Below are 14,646 nucleotides of genomic sequence, written 5' to 3'. Positions count from 1 at the left end.
GAAGAAGTTAATCCATATTAATAAAAGAAACAAGAACAATTATTAGCCAAGTCTAAGCTGGACATCTGTAAGACAAGTCCAAATACCATGTAAGAATAATTAGGTTATGCTAAAGGTAAGTTATTGCAAAACAATCTCTTGTCTTTATGAGGCCCAATACTTCCTGAGCAAATAACAAGAATTACAGCCTGTAAAAGGCACAGTGACTATTTCTAGAAATGGACAGGCAAATATTACGATGAGCAATTTTATTTAAAAATGGATCTTATTTTGAAATCATAAGGCAGATCTTAAAAGCATTTGTATGGTTTTCTCTCATGTAAAAAAAAAAATAAATACTCTGGTTTTGTTACCTGGTTAAAGTTTATCATAGGGAGCCAAAAATATATTAATAATGACAAAAGGGAATTGGTTACAGGTCTTGTCCCACAGTGAACAACAAAATCTTATGAAGAAATACATCTTAATAAAGTTAATACATAGTTGATAGCCATATTATGTTTTTGCACTTTTTTTCTGATCTAGGTCCTACATGTAATTCAAATATTGTTGGTCTAGAATCCATCCAGGTTGAACACAAGATAAACTTTGTGAATGTAATTAGGGCAGGGAAGCTGGCTTGAAAGAAACGTCTCTAATTTCCCTCAGTTTTTCACCCTTCAATCATTCTCATTCAAATGTCAAATACTTCCGAATTTTACAAAATATTTATCATATAGATGGTAAATATCAGGAGGCTTTGTTAGGCTCTCTATGCTTTTGCATCATTTTTGTTAATTAGATTCAATAAACAAAATTAAATTCTTATGGTTTTCCTATGCAAGCTGCCTATGTGAATCCCATTATCCATGATTTTTAAACTTAGTCTAGAACAGTGCTGCTCTTTATATCTAACAAGTTCAGCCTACACCTTACCATCAGAGTGGCTTTCTGAAATTCATTACAGTTTATCCTCACAGCAGCCCAGCAAGGTCAGAATATACCATCCCTATTTTTAAAGTGGCAAACTGGCATCCTGAGTAAACTGAATTTTAGGGAGGACTAGAATCAAGCACAACTGCTCTGACATGGTGCTGCTAAACTAGCAAAGGCAAACCTTTTTCAGCCTGGGTTGTCTTCCACCCTCTGCCCTCCTCCACTGTGTTCCTTACGCATTTGGGCCCTGCTCATGAGGTGCTGACCATATGCTTATTCTGCCATGTGTACCAGAGATCTGTCACTATGCTAGACCATTCTTCTCATCCCTAATAGTTTGTCATCTTATGAGCTACAAGAGGTATTGCTTAGCTCTAGTCATCTGTGCCTTTATTAAGAAAAAGCATAAAAAGCCTAAATATTACTTTTGTTTTTCTGTACTCTCATACTCTCTAGTTTGGGATTTTTTTAGTTAGAACTGTGATGTACTATGAGTAAGGTTCAAAACTTCCAGTAATTCTAAAAGCAGGAAATACTAATGAAAACCTGTTTCTCAGGGGACACCCAACCTAAATACATGGAGCTGAAAAATTCAGATAGTTAAAAAAGAATCTATTGCTTGGGTGTTCAGCTATACTGGGATTTCTGAGCACATTTTGTACCATATATTTGATATGTTATGGTCAGGTCCAGAAGTGGTTTGGACACTCCCTTCAGAATGAAAATTAACATATACAGTATCTACATTACACAGAGGTTTTATCTCAAGTGGGACATTATTCTTTTTACCTTTAACTTTGGGAACTATTGAACTATGGACTACCTTAAGTAGTCTGGGCTTCAGATCCCACAAGCAACTCCTTAACTCTTATTTCTCTAATAACAATACTCCAGTAAGAAAAAAAAAATCATTTCTTGCAGAAATGTAAAACAAAATTACTCCTGTGGTATCCAAAAATACTTTGTATTTCAGAGCCACCTTTTCCTACATGAGACATTTTACTTTTCCACCTAACTCATCTCGTGTATCTTAATTATCATCCACCCATTTTCTCAGTTACCTTCTCTTTACTGGCTAAAGGAGACCTATGATAGAAACCTTAATTTTTAATTGAACTTAGGAGCAGACATTCAGACTCTTCTGTGCAATAATGGAATGCCTAGATTATGATTATATTCATAACTTCTACAATACCTCTAAAATTTTATTGCCTACTTCTGAAGAGTAAATATGTAAGTTGATTTTCAGTAAAACACTGGAAATGTGACCAGAACACATAACATAATAGAAGATCAAAATGAGATGGCACTGATTTGATTTCTCTTTTCAGTAAAGCCACTTCAGGCTAATCTATCTTTATCATGGCACACCTGGAAGCTGGGCATCCTTCAGTTTTTACAATTTAATTAAATAGCAAAGGATTGACAGTAAATACTATATATTTCAAATTGCAATCAGTCTCAACTCCTCACTCCAGAAATAATTCCTCTGACTACAGTGAACCGTAGAAAAATAGTTCTGTGCATCAAAATGAGAAACTGCAACACAATACCCAGCTGCTTCCATGGCTGAGAACAGGTTTTTCATTTGCCATTCAAGTCTGGACATGCACTATGTCCATACATATAAGTCCTCTTCATTGTTCCCTCTCCACAAAACAAACAAACAAAAAACCAAACAAACACCAAAAAAAAAAAAAAACAAAAAAAAACCAAACCAAAAAAAAACCCCCAAAAACCCCAAAAAAGCAAACTAGCACATAAAAAGCTCTGATTTCTGTTCCTCTGCTGATTCAATGCAGCATTTAAAGTCACAGTGTAGTTCAGGAGCACAAGGGTGAATGATACCTCCTTTTGAATGCATTCAAAGGAATGACTAATACAAACATGTTCAACCAAAAAAATGCTTAAAATAACTATTTAAAAGCTGAAATCAGGTACATTTTGCTTTATACTATCCAAGTGGATTTCAAGAACTCATGTTATAGCTTTGCACATGAACCCTCTCCTAGATAACATCTAACTTGCCTCTCTATATTAAGTAATCATGCAACATCCTTTTTCATCAGACAGTTCCACAGGATTCAGCTTTTTGATATTTAACATTTTTATAATGCCATCAATTCTACCTTTAAAGTCCTACCTTTAAAACTCCAGAACTTCTTTCAAATCAATTAGTCCCTTAGCATCAGCTTTATATTTACCCATCATGAATAAACAATTCATATTTAGTATTTCAATAATTCACTTCGATCCACATGAGCAATGGATAATAAAAACCTGTTGTCTTGAATCTGAGGGCAGTGGGTCATGGCCATGACTACTTGGCCTATCTACTCCCAACTGGGGCAGCCAAGAGCTAGATGGGAATATTTCTTTGGTTTTTTTCAATTTAAAATTAAATTGTGCCCATTCACAGTGGGCAGTTATGAAGCAGATGGTCAATGACAAAGCATGAATAAAGCAACAATTTGCTAATATCGAACCTACAATTTCCCCCTCTGTTTCTTGTGTGCCAAGAAAGCTCCAGAGTAGACATTGCCTATCAATGCTAAACAGCTTAAGACAAACTCCTGACACCAAACAAAAAGGCACTTATTCTCAAGATCCAATTAGTTACAAGTACATAATTTTAATGTTTCCATGGACCTTCTGCCATCACCAGCCTTTTCCTCTGCATGCTGTTAATGTCTATTCCCCATGGTATTCCCTTTCTTGCATTCAAGGGAAGCTCCCACTGATATTTACAGAGATCAACCCACTATGTCAGTTCCTCAGCCGTTAGTTCTGTTTCTTGAGATTACTCCAGTTGAGGCACTGTAATTTGTTTTGTACCACTTTTCAGAGAAACAATATGTGCAAAATAGTTCTATATTCAGGCCAAAGACAAAAAACTTAGTCTTTAGTCACCCATGTCTAAGCAGAGAGATAAAAAGGGAAATTTTTTTCAAAGGAAAAAACCTGTGTAAAAGACCTGAGGTTAAAATGCAACACTCTTTGTATTATCATTTGTCTCTAAGTAGGACTTCACTTGTTCTGAGAGGATGAAACAATTAGTTTTATGTTTTGCTTGAATTCGTCATTGCTATTTTGTATAGCTTCTGCATAAAAGCACAAATAGGAAAAAAAAAAAAAGAGGAAAAAACCCACTTTTTACTGAAAAATAGGATTTCTCTCTAGAAGAAAGACATCAATAGCTAAGTTGCAACCTCATACTGAAAAAATTAACATTCTGCTTCAAATTATTAAAAATTTTCTGTTTCTTAGAAGTTATTGGCCTAAAAACTCCTGCACATGTCATCCAAGTGACAACAAAGCAGACAAGCAGGGTACAAACAGGGAGGCAAGTTCTGGGAGCCCCTAACAAATGAAGGATGAGACATGAACCTTTATTAAGAGCAAACGACAAAGCTTAGAGCTGACTCGTATCACTAGATTGTCATAGTTGGCACTGGCAGGAAGGGATTTCACTTTTTATTGGGCAACAGCTTATATTACAGAGGCTTTACTGACTACTATCTATAGGAAGCTATGGCAGATTCTGTCAGCAGAAGTTGACACAGAGCCAGCCTCCAATTTTACACTTTGCCAGAAGTCAAGACACATCAGACACCTACTGACAAACAGCAACTCTTTGGAAGCTTTAATACGCTTCAACTCATAAATGCCTCTAAGATGGTTTATCTCTTTTGGAAGTATACGAGACATTTATGGCTCTTCAAGGCAGTATTTTACAAATTCTAGCAGTGCTATTTGCCTTTCGGTCTAGATTATTGCATTTGTGCAAAGAATACAAGTCAGTGATTGACAATATTTCCTCTATGTATTTATTTCACTCAAATTCAGAGATTCCTTGTTTGTTCATGTTTCAGAAAGTAATTAAGTATAGGACCTCATAATAATAGCAGAAAGAATGGGATTCTTTGCTCAAAGAGGACTTCCTGTCACCAGGAAATTAAATGTTTCTTCTGGCAGACAGTAAAGTACACACAGAAATAAAAATTAATCTGTAGGCTTACACTTACATGCTTTCTCAAAGTTAATTAAGAAGGAAGGTTACCCAAGGTTCAATGAATGAGGCAATACCAACTTAGGAAGTGATCTCAACTTACAAGAGAGGAAAAATACAAAATTTCAATTATTGAGCAGATAGAATAGATTCTTGTATTCTCTGATTTTTTGAAACTGTGACTCTGAAGTCCTGTATGAATGCTGACAGGGTTTACACAGAGGAACACACTCCCAAAGATGAATAACAAAGTGGCAAGAGATTGGATAATTAACACAGAACCAGGATAGATCCTGTACGGTTATTAGCCTGACTTGCCTAGATATCAAGAACACACAGGGTGAAATCTGGTCCCCAATCCATGTATTGGCAATTCATGAACTGAAACTACATAGGTGCAAAAATTTCTCAAGTTTTCATGTCAGTAAAAATAATAATTAAAAAAATATAAATTTCTTTAAGACTATCAGTGCTATAAAAGGGGGAAAAATTAATAAAATTTTTGGGGTGACAGTAGTTTCTCAATCATCCTGTAATTAGTGACTTTGTCAAGGATTAACTTGTGGACGTGTTCTACCTTTTTACTCGTCATTTTTCCCCCAAGATAGAACTTAGGAGTGACAGTACAAACCTAGTAGCAGATGTCACTTGATTTAAGGGAAGGGCAGGAGGGTAAAGACTTCAGAAATTATTTTCTGACAGTCATACTAGCTGCCTTCACTATTAAGCTTTGATCTTCAAATAAAATCCAAAACAACATTTATCACCTCTCTGCAACCCCATTTTTGCTGAAGACACATTGATACTTGGAGAAGAACCCACTTCTGAATAATATCTTGAACTATGTATCTTAGAAGCTGGTGGCACAGAAACAACTTACCTTCTGGGAATAAATCTAATTAGGAAATCAGGACCAGTATAACCCTAGAGACTAAAAATACCTGGGATGTAGGATTTAGCTCTTCTAAGAACAGAGTGACAAGAGGCCATGCAGGGGCATTCTGCTAGATTTGGTCACACAAACGTAGCCAGAATAAAAACTCTGCAGTATAACATTTACAGTCCTGTTTCAGTTAAAGTACTTTCAGAAACACACGATTACTCATTTTCAAAGCTGTCTCTGTCACCATCCAAAACACTGGTTTAGGAAAAGCATTTTAAATACCTATATTAATTTAACTTAATTCCAGTAAGAAATGACTAGAAAAGAGGAGCACACACTTTCTGGAAAATCTACATCAAAATTATCCTTCAATGCCATACATTCCTTAAAATCTAGGATAAAACAATCTAATAGATCACCAATGAAACTTCTAGGCATTTTTGGGAAGTTCACATACTTTGGATACTCTATAATCCATGCAGAGAGACAGAGAAACAGTTCATTGCTTTCAAATATAGTCAGGGCTCCAACTAGGCACAGAAACTTTCATATGCCCTTTTCATGCTTACAGCCCTGGGATCAGGACTGAACTGTTAAGCAAACTTCTTCAAAACTTTACCAACATCTGCATGACAGAGCTGCACAATTCATTTCTAGATTCATTTTCTCTAATGTTTTTGTATAATACTTAGGCTCTAAAAATACTCCACAAGAGCTGAAAGCATAAAGCTAGCTAATCCTTATGGCAGGAAACATTATTTTTGTCATACACGAAGAAAAAGATTTATGCATGTGGTAGAAACATGAAATAGATTTGCTTTACTGTAATAGACTTTATTGTTTTATTTTGACCTTTTAAAATGTTTGGATAAGGTCAGAGTAAAATTAACAGGCAGTAATCACCCTCTCCAACACAGCAAGTTGTGTAAGTAAGTAAATCCATACTGCTGGTCTATTAAGAATGGCATAGGCCACTGCATACAAATTTAGGAATTCCCATGAGTCATCAAATGCTTACTAGCTGCAAAAATCTGTTTGGAGCCACTTTTATCAAATGCCAGGAATAAGGAGAGAAATCCTGCATGTTTACTCCATGCTGCTCTGGCAGGGAGCCAACAATAGCAAAATACTTGGAACTGCAGGACTAAATTCCCATTTGTCTCACCCTTGTAATCATAAAACTGTTTATGCAGATAAAAGGACTGACAATTGCATCAAGTGCACTGAATTACTGAAAGCTTCCAAATACCCTTTTTTAAAGAAACTTACAGACTTAAAAAAATTAGCTTCTTAACAGACAGCATAAAATTTTTAAACCACTAGTAAAATATGAGTAAAATATAGTGAATTTGTTGTTCTGTGGCAGGGTATGAGTCTGTCCTTGCATGAGAAATAGAGTCTCAGAGAGTTACCAGCCTTATATTACACAAGGAGAAATATAATCCAGAAGACTTACAGTGTTTGTATCAAGAAAAAAGAAATTATGTGTGCAATGTGGAAGAAAAAAATAAGAACGACAGGTGGCAGATTCAAAACTGTTTTAACTCAAGTTCTGTAGTTATAGAAAATACCAACTGCTATGAAGAAGGCTAAAACAAGCAGAGAATAGAAATGTTTTAACTGCTACACTATTTACTTTTGTAAGCAATGTGACAGTAGTCACATTTAAAACATCAGACTAAGTAAAAGCAAAAAGATTTAGAAAGCTAAGTTAAATGAATTTCTGATTGATTTTTCACATTTCTCCTAAAGAGATTTTTTCCACATTAGAAATATTATTAAGAATCTATAACTGGCCTCTAATATGGTCTTCCCATGCAGAGCATACAATAAGTGCTTCCATGGTTAATTTGGTGCATTCCAGACACACGGTTTCACAACACGAAACAGTAGGGAAATCATCACAAGGTCTTCCTGCTCTCCACACAGTCCATACTCCCCTTAAGCCAGTTGATTTTGACAGAAGCATTGGCACACCGTATCACAGAAGAAGTAGCAAGGGCAGAGTTGCTAGATGGAAAGAGTACTTTAAACTAGTACTAGCACTAAATGCTTCACAATTAAAGACCCAGGCACCCAGTAGGTAGATAGCTGAAATGCCAGCTTCAGCAGCCTTCCCTGGTGCGCACAGCCTTCCCAAATTCATCCCATTTTCTTACCCCTGTTTATTTATGCCAGAATAACTAGTATAATTAAAAGCCTAAAATGTACAGTATTAACAATGTGGTCTTCCTTCTTGATGCGCTGCTTGTACTCTGAATAATTTCAGACATTCAATTTACGAAGTTCTACAAAAACACTTTCTCTGTCAGACCTGAAGCAAGGAGAACTGTGATCACAGCATTTTTAAGACAGCTTTGCTACAAGAAAGACATCTCATGGAACTAAACAGAACACAAGGGAGAAAACAAGTCCTGCATTACAGCTTTGTTACACTACACAGTGACATCTCACAGATGTTGCTACTAAATAGCAATAAAGTGGAACAGCACAAAATAAACAAAAGATAAATTACATATGTCATTTGGCATGGGTCATACCTCAGGTGACAATGCTTCAAGCATCAGTGCAACAGCAAAATAATAGCAATGAACTTGGAAGAGATAAAACAGAGAAGAAAAGTCTAACTCCCATGAACACACATCACAATGTACAGGATTTTGTCAAGGACTTTCAGCCTCCAGTAGTCTAAAGAAAAAAAAAAATTCTAAATATGGATTTAGAAACCTTATCAGAGAATGGAATAAGCAAATATACCAGCATTCAACAACTCTTACAACTTTAAAGACTGCAAAGCATATGCAAGGGCCTGAGAGGCTCCATCCTGCAGGCTTGTCTGCCTGGGCTGGGGGCCAAGGCAGGCAGTGCAGCTGCAGCCTGTTCAGGCTGTCCCCCTCCCTTCACTGCCTGAGCAATCTGGGCCAAAGCCCCTTCCTGTGGGAGCTGCTTTTCAGCAGAGCCTCTACCATCAGCCCTCGACCTGAGCTGCACCTCCTGCTGTGGTGCAGTCCAGCCCCTGCCTCATCCCGGGCCCTGTTTATCCAGCCCACTGTGCCCCAGAGCCTGGCCTGGCCTTGTCTCAGTGGCCCTGCCTGGCCATCCCAAGGTTGTGTTTGCCCATGGTTCCCCTCACTTGGGCACTGCTGTCTGTTTTATCACCCTCATCTCCTGGCTCACCCTCTCTCAGGGAGCAGGCAACCCTCACTGCTCCATGTCTGTCTAACCTTCTTTTCCTCTAGTATTCTTGAGGGAATACACATGACAGGACATGATTTATACTAGTCTAATTACAACTGAAATAACTCTTATCCAGCTAGCTTGACAAAATTAAGCTGAGAGTATAGAATAAAAACATTATTAGGTTAATCTGGCATTTGTTGCAGGAAAATATTTTTTATGAAAATTAGACTCTGTGGTCATGTGATCTCAAAATAAATATGGAAAAGATGGCATCTGTCGCCATTAACAGGACAGTGAACATAATGGGAAAACTTGAGCTTTGCCTAGAAATTGAAATAGCTGGCTGGCACATTGTATGTGGTTAAACTCAGCTGTGACAAAACAAGAGGATATCAACCATACCATTGAAGCTTAAAGGGAGCAGATTCTTTAATAAAGTTTATAAACATAACCTGATAATTGTGAAGATTTAAAAACTTTGGGATGAGTATTAAACTAATCTGGACAGCCTTCAAGGGAAAGATATTGTTGTTTTGGTAGTTCTGCTCCTAAATTGCTCAAACTTAAATTAAGTCACGTAGCTCTTCCCCAAGGTATTCTGTCAAGTGAAAGGCCTGCACTCACTATCTCAATTTCCCATTCTTTAGAGTGGGACCACTATCTATTACACTATATTATATATTACACTACCAGATGTGGTTCCAACTGTTAGAAATGAAAAATCAAGAGATTCCATAGAATTGTATTCCTGAGAATCTTTGTTCTGCAATCAAGTTATTTTTAACATATGACATTTCATAAAAGTTTTTTCTCATCAGGGCCATAGTCCATTTCAGACAGTTCTCCAAATTGCAATATCATTTTTCCATCAATAGTTACTTGTGCGAGAAAAAAAACAACCTCTAACTAGGAGCTACTCAAAGACCAGACAAAATGCAAAGCAATGTAACAACCTAGTATTTGCCCTGACATAAACCTTCCAAAAACAGCCATTCTTGCCGGAGTCAGGGAAGAGGAAAGAAGGCCACAAGAAATTACATGAGAATTTACAATACATGAGAAATTAATTTTCCAATTAGTATCGTTTCATGTATATTCCTAATCTGGGAAAAGTCTGATCTCTCTTCACCACAGAAAGAATTACATATCCCCAAGGTCAGGCTATCTGCTGGATCTGATAATTACTGGATAAGCAGAGACATGGGATTAGAACAGAACTGTTCTAAACAATTTTGTTGTGCCAGTTTTCTGACAAAAGGCACTTTTCTCATAAACTACCTTGGCAACTAACAGTGCTGGATCCATATACCAGCAGGAATCATAGGAAAGCAATGCCACAGCAGTATCTTGCTCTTCCATTAAAACCAACTGGGACTATGGAAAGCTGATCCTCAGCTTTTGCAGCGAGTCAGCACATGTTATCACATTAGCAGAGCTCTGATGTGCATAAGCATCCACACCAAGTTACAGCAGGAGAAACCAGAGCAGGGGTAAAAAAATGGTAAAGAAATGCAACTCTTCTATGGATGCTCAGCTCTGCAATAAGACAGAAAAGAGGATAAGTAACCAAATACGGATAAAAATAAAGTGAAAAATAGAAGGGTGGGAATATTAAAGTGACTAGGAAACAGAATACAAAAGAAATAAACTATAAGAGAGATAAAAGAATTTAGTGAAGCAAAAACTAAGAAATGGAACAAGCTGAGTGTGCATAAACATTAATTATGGAGAATTCAGATTCCTTCAGCTCCAGATTTTTGTTAGCGATAACACTGACTTGTTCAGTTACAGATATTAAAAATTAATTAAGAACTCAAACTCAGACAAAACTAACAAATTCTTGCCTATGACTGAATTGGGTTGAGCATATAAAGCTGGTAATCAATGTGGCCCTGAAAACTTTCATGGCTAAACACTGGCAATAATGATTAACTTGATAGCTTAGGGGTGACTATCAATTCCTCATTTAAATTGATTAACACAAGTAGATATCAAAATATCTGCAACTTGGTAAGTGAAACATGCAGTTTTACATAAAACTTTCAAGTGATTCAGAAAACATATGTGTGTGTTGGCAATAAAGTATATTTTCCATGTAGAACTACTATTTGCAGTCCTCTAAACCCACAATAGAAATTATGTCAGGCTACACACAGAAAGATGCAGTTCAGCAGGCAATTTCTTAAACACGTACAGTGGATCAAATTTCAGCCATAACAAACAGGATTTACCTTTGATTCTGCTTAGGAAAAATAGCAAATGAAGTCTCTCACTAAAACTAATCTGGGAAACTCTTACAAAGACCAAAAATAAAAAAGTTACATCTTAATCCAAAGGCTTCAGCAGCACAAAGGGGAATGATTTGCAGTTAGGGGCCAGGTGCACAAGCTCTGGCAGCATCTCTCTCTCCTAGAGCTTCTTAATACGTCCTTAATGAGTCTTCTTCATTACCTACATGCAGAGACCAGAGAAATGAGCACGTGCACACTTCTCACAATTATACCCTCATCTTAGCACCCCACTATTTAAAATGCAGGGTAAGGAGAAAGTAAGGGAATAGTAGAGCTAGAGGTACTGCAGGGTGGGCTCTTATGACTATTTGTTTCATTTTTACTGCTTTCTAGTCCATGCAGATTATTGGTGTTCCACAAAAAGCCTACCAAAAACATATGGCACAGATTCCCACACACGCAAGTGAACAAAAAATATGAAGAAATAGAGGTAATAAGGAAACTTCAAAGCTTAAACATATTTAATTTGGCTAGAAATGTAAACCATTATGGCAAATGACACAAGAGATTCTGATGTGTTTGTTTGTTCTTAAAAAAAGGTAAGTTTTTAATCACATCTCTCAGGATTAGTGTATCTTCATACAAACATTATGACTTGAACATGTAGTTTCAATACTCAGAGGTTCAGCTGCCTAAAAAGCAAGATAATTTACTGTTTCTGAGCTCTTCCTCTGTTTACCACTGTGCAACTCCACTCCTCACTTCTGTAGCTTCAAGAATTTTATGACATAATAACCACAATAGCATACTTATGGACACATATAGTCATTTAGACAGAAAAGCAAACATAGCTGCTCCTTCATCTAAAATTCTGGGCCTGAGCATTAAGCAATAATTTACTTTTAGTCACCTCATGTTTTATTCTTAAAAAAGGAGGCTTTCTTTCTAATGTAAGATCAGCAAAATTACACATCTAAGTATTTCCAAGGATTCATCTTAGTTTTTTTTACTTCTGCAAAATTTGAAGGGGAAGGGAACACATGGGAAAAAAATTTCAAATTTTGATAACATATGGAGAACTCACTGAAGCCCTCCAACCTAAATTCTGAAAAATAAGTAAAATAATTACATGAGCTTTTCAAACAATGTTATTTTAGAATAATTCTACTTATACCAGTGCACACTCATAAAACAAAGAAATATCTTATTTTGGTGAGATATGAATGCTTTAGCATCACATCCCATCCCAACCATTTAGCTCAACTTTTTAATCTCCTTACCAGTAATATAAGTTGTAAAACACATTCACTTTTCTTTCTTTCTTCCTTTCTTCCTTTTTCTGCTGTGCCCAGCCATTCCCCAGCTCCTTCTCCAACAGCGACTTCTCACTGTGTGAGTGAAGTTGGTATCCTCCCAGCAGGTAATTAATTGGCTGTGAGGGATAATTTTCAGAGCAATTGAGAACACCTGAGGGGGAGGAACAGCTGTGGGGTTGATGGCAGAACAGACGCTTCCCCACACAGTCAAGGTTCAAATGACAAAGTCCTAGGAGCTCTGCACTACCTTGGAAATTTAAAAATCTTATGTGAGGCAGAACTTAATGTCTCATGATGCTCTCTCACGTTGTAAGCAGGGAGCCTCTTAGCTGAGGACTGCACCTTCTCTCTGTTGAAGGAGGGAGGGGAGAACAAAGAGGGTCTCAGTAGGACACCCCTCTTCCACTTTTCTTCCCACTTTACTCTTTTCCAATGTGATTTATCTCTTGGGTGAAAAAATGCTATTGAGGGACTGAGGTAAATAATTTCAACGTATTCAGGAGAAAACAGGAAACTTAAAACCTCAGTTATAAGAACCATACTGGAAAATAAAAAAGAAAAAATTGGTCTCCATTTCAGAAAAATGCTCAGTCAACCCCTCCTGACCTCAATAGTGTAATATTACAGTCAATACTTGTGTCTCTGCTTTTTCAACTTTATTCAGTTTATTTTGGGAAGTTCACAACAAAAGCTACATTCAGTTCTCTTTCATGTCGCTCAGATAAAATGTGCGTTACCTCAATACAGGCACTAACCTGGAAAATTTAAATAATCCAGATAGTGAAGGAACTGATACTGGCTCATGACACTGATTAAAAAATTCTGATAATCTATTTCTGTCCCCTACAAATTAAAACTAGAAAATAATCTAAATACAATGCAAAAAGGTCTAATTAAAATACTTTAAAGTGCACAGATGTCTATATTTTACTTTAATGTACAAATTTAATAAATACCACTTATAGGTATTTTTCTGCATTCTTTTGTCACATCAGTACCATGCTTTATAAATTTAAATTACCTGAAACGATGAGGATAAAAAAAAAAGATAAAATATGACTAGAGGACAAAACTAACTGTCAATCCAATACTAAATATAATCTTAGCATGCCAGGAACAATTTTATTTCTTAATATTGCATTTATTCCACCTTGAGTAGTTAGATTTTCACTCCCTGAAGATAAATATGAATCTAAGAAACCTGCATTACTTCCCAGCTTCAGTAAAAAGAAACAAAGGCATTCCATCATATTTTGTCTCATTTTGTTAAAGCGCCATAAGTACTTTAATCTTCCTTACGAAAAAAAGGGAAATCAGACATTCTGATTGACTATTTAATTTCTTACTACTCTGTATTTATTTGCACTAATGATTTACACATAAAATATTCTTTGTTTTCTGTGTTTTTAAACTACGCAAGGTAAGGAGACTTGGAGAAACAGATTGGATTTAGCACTGGTAAATGATCAGTATATTCTCTTCCTTCTATGTCCTTGAATATGGACAAGAAACAGGCTCACTGGATATTTTAAAGTGAAACTGGTAATCTTTAAAGACTTCCAGAGAAACAGATGGATAAAAGGTTTAGTGAGGAAATATTTAATCAGAAGAGATTTGGCAAATTAATCTGTAAATGAATCCTTGCATGTGTGCTCTTTTCATTACAGGGAAGCAATATCCCTGCTGCCAATCGTTTCCCAGCATTTTCAGTGCCAAAGTGCACCTTACCCAACATTTCCCCACCAGACTTTACTGTTTTAGCAACAGCCTCCTATACTTACAGGCCAGATAATACAGCCTTTTACATTAAAACAAAACCAAACCACCAAATTTCCCATTTTGACTCCCCTGAGGATTCCTCGGAAAGATTCTGCTTCTGGAGGTTGTTGATTGGAAAAATCCAGAGGTTACCTAATAAGGGAGTTGGAGTGTGACTGTGATGTTCCAGACATGAATGATTTGGGGGCATGTGTCTAATCTTACCATTCAGTGATATGAGCAAGGAAAAAAATGGCAGCTTTTAACTGGCCATACTGTTTTCCAAAAAAACCCCCACCAGACTGTTTTTTTCAAATCAGTTCTACAACGGCCTAAATTCACATCATAGCAATA

The 14,646-nt window shown here is 36.5% G+C and overlaps 1 long non-coding RNA gene across 5 annotated transcripts in view; it reads right to left on the bottom strand.

The window, feature by feature from the left end:
- LOC138113529 (uncharacterized) overlaps window positions 1-12,601 on the bottom strand; it is a 114,408-nt gene extending 101,807 nt beyond the window's left edge. For all 5 annotated transcript variants that reach the window (XR_011152206.1, XR_011152205.1, XR_011152210.1 and 2 more), the window contains exon 1: window positions 12,499-12,601. This is a non-coding gene — a long non-coding RNA (uncharacterized lncRNA). The remainder of the gene's footprint in view (window positions 1-12,498) is intronic.
- Window positions 12,602-14,646: the final 2,045 nt, after the last annotated feature.

This window comes from Aphelocoma coerulescens, chromosome 7, assembly GCF_041296385.1.
Source record: "Aphelocoma coerulescens isolate FSJ_1873_10779 chromosome 7, UR_Acoe_1.0, whole genome shotgun sequence".
NCBI classification, from domain to species: domain Eukaryota; kingdom Metazoa; phylum Chordata; class Aves; order Passeriformes; family Corvidae; genus Aphelocoma; species Aphelocoma coerulescens.
Note: the sequence above shows the minus strand (reverse complement) of the source record. Positions and strands in the feature narration are given on the sequence as shown.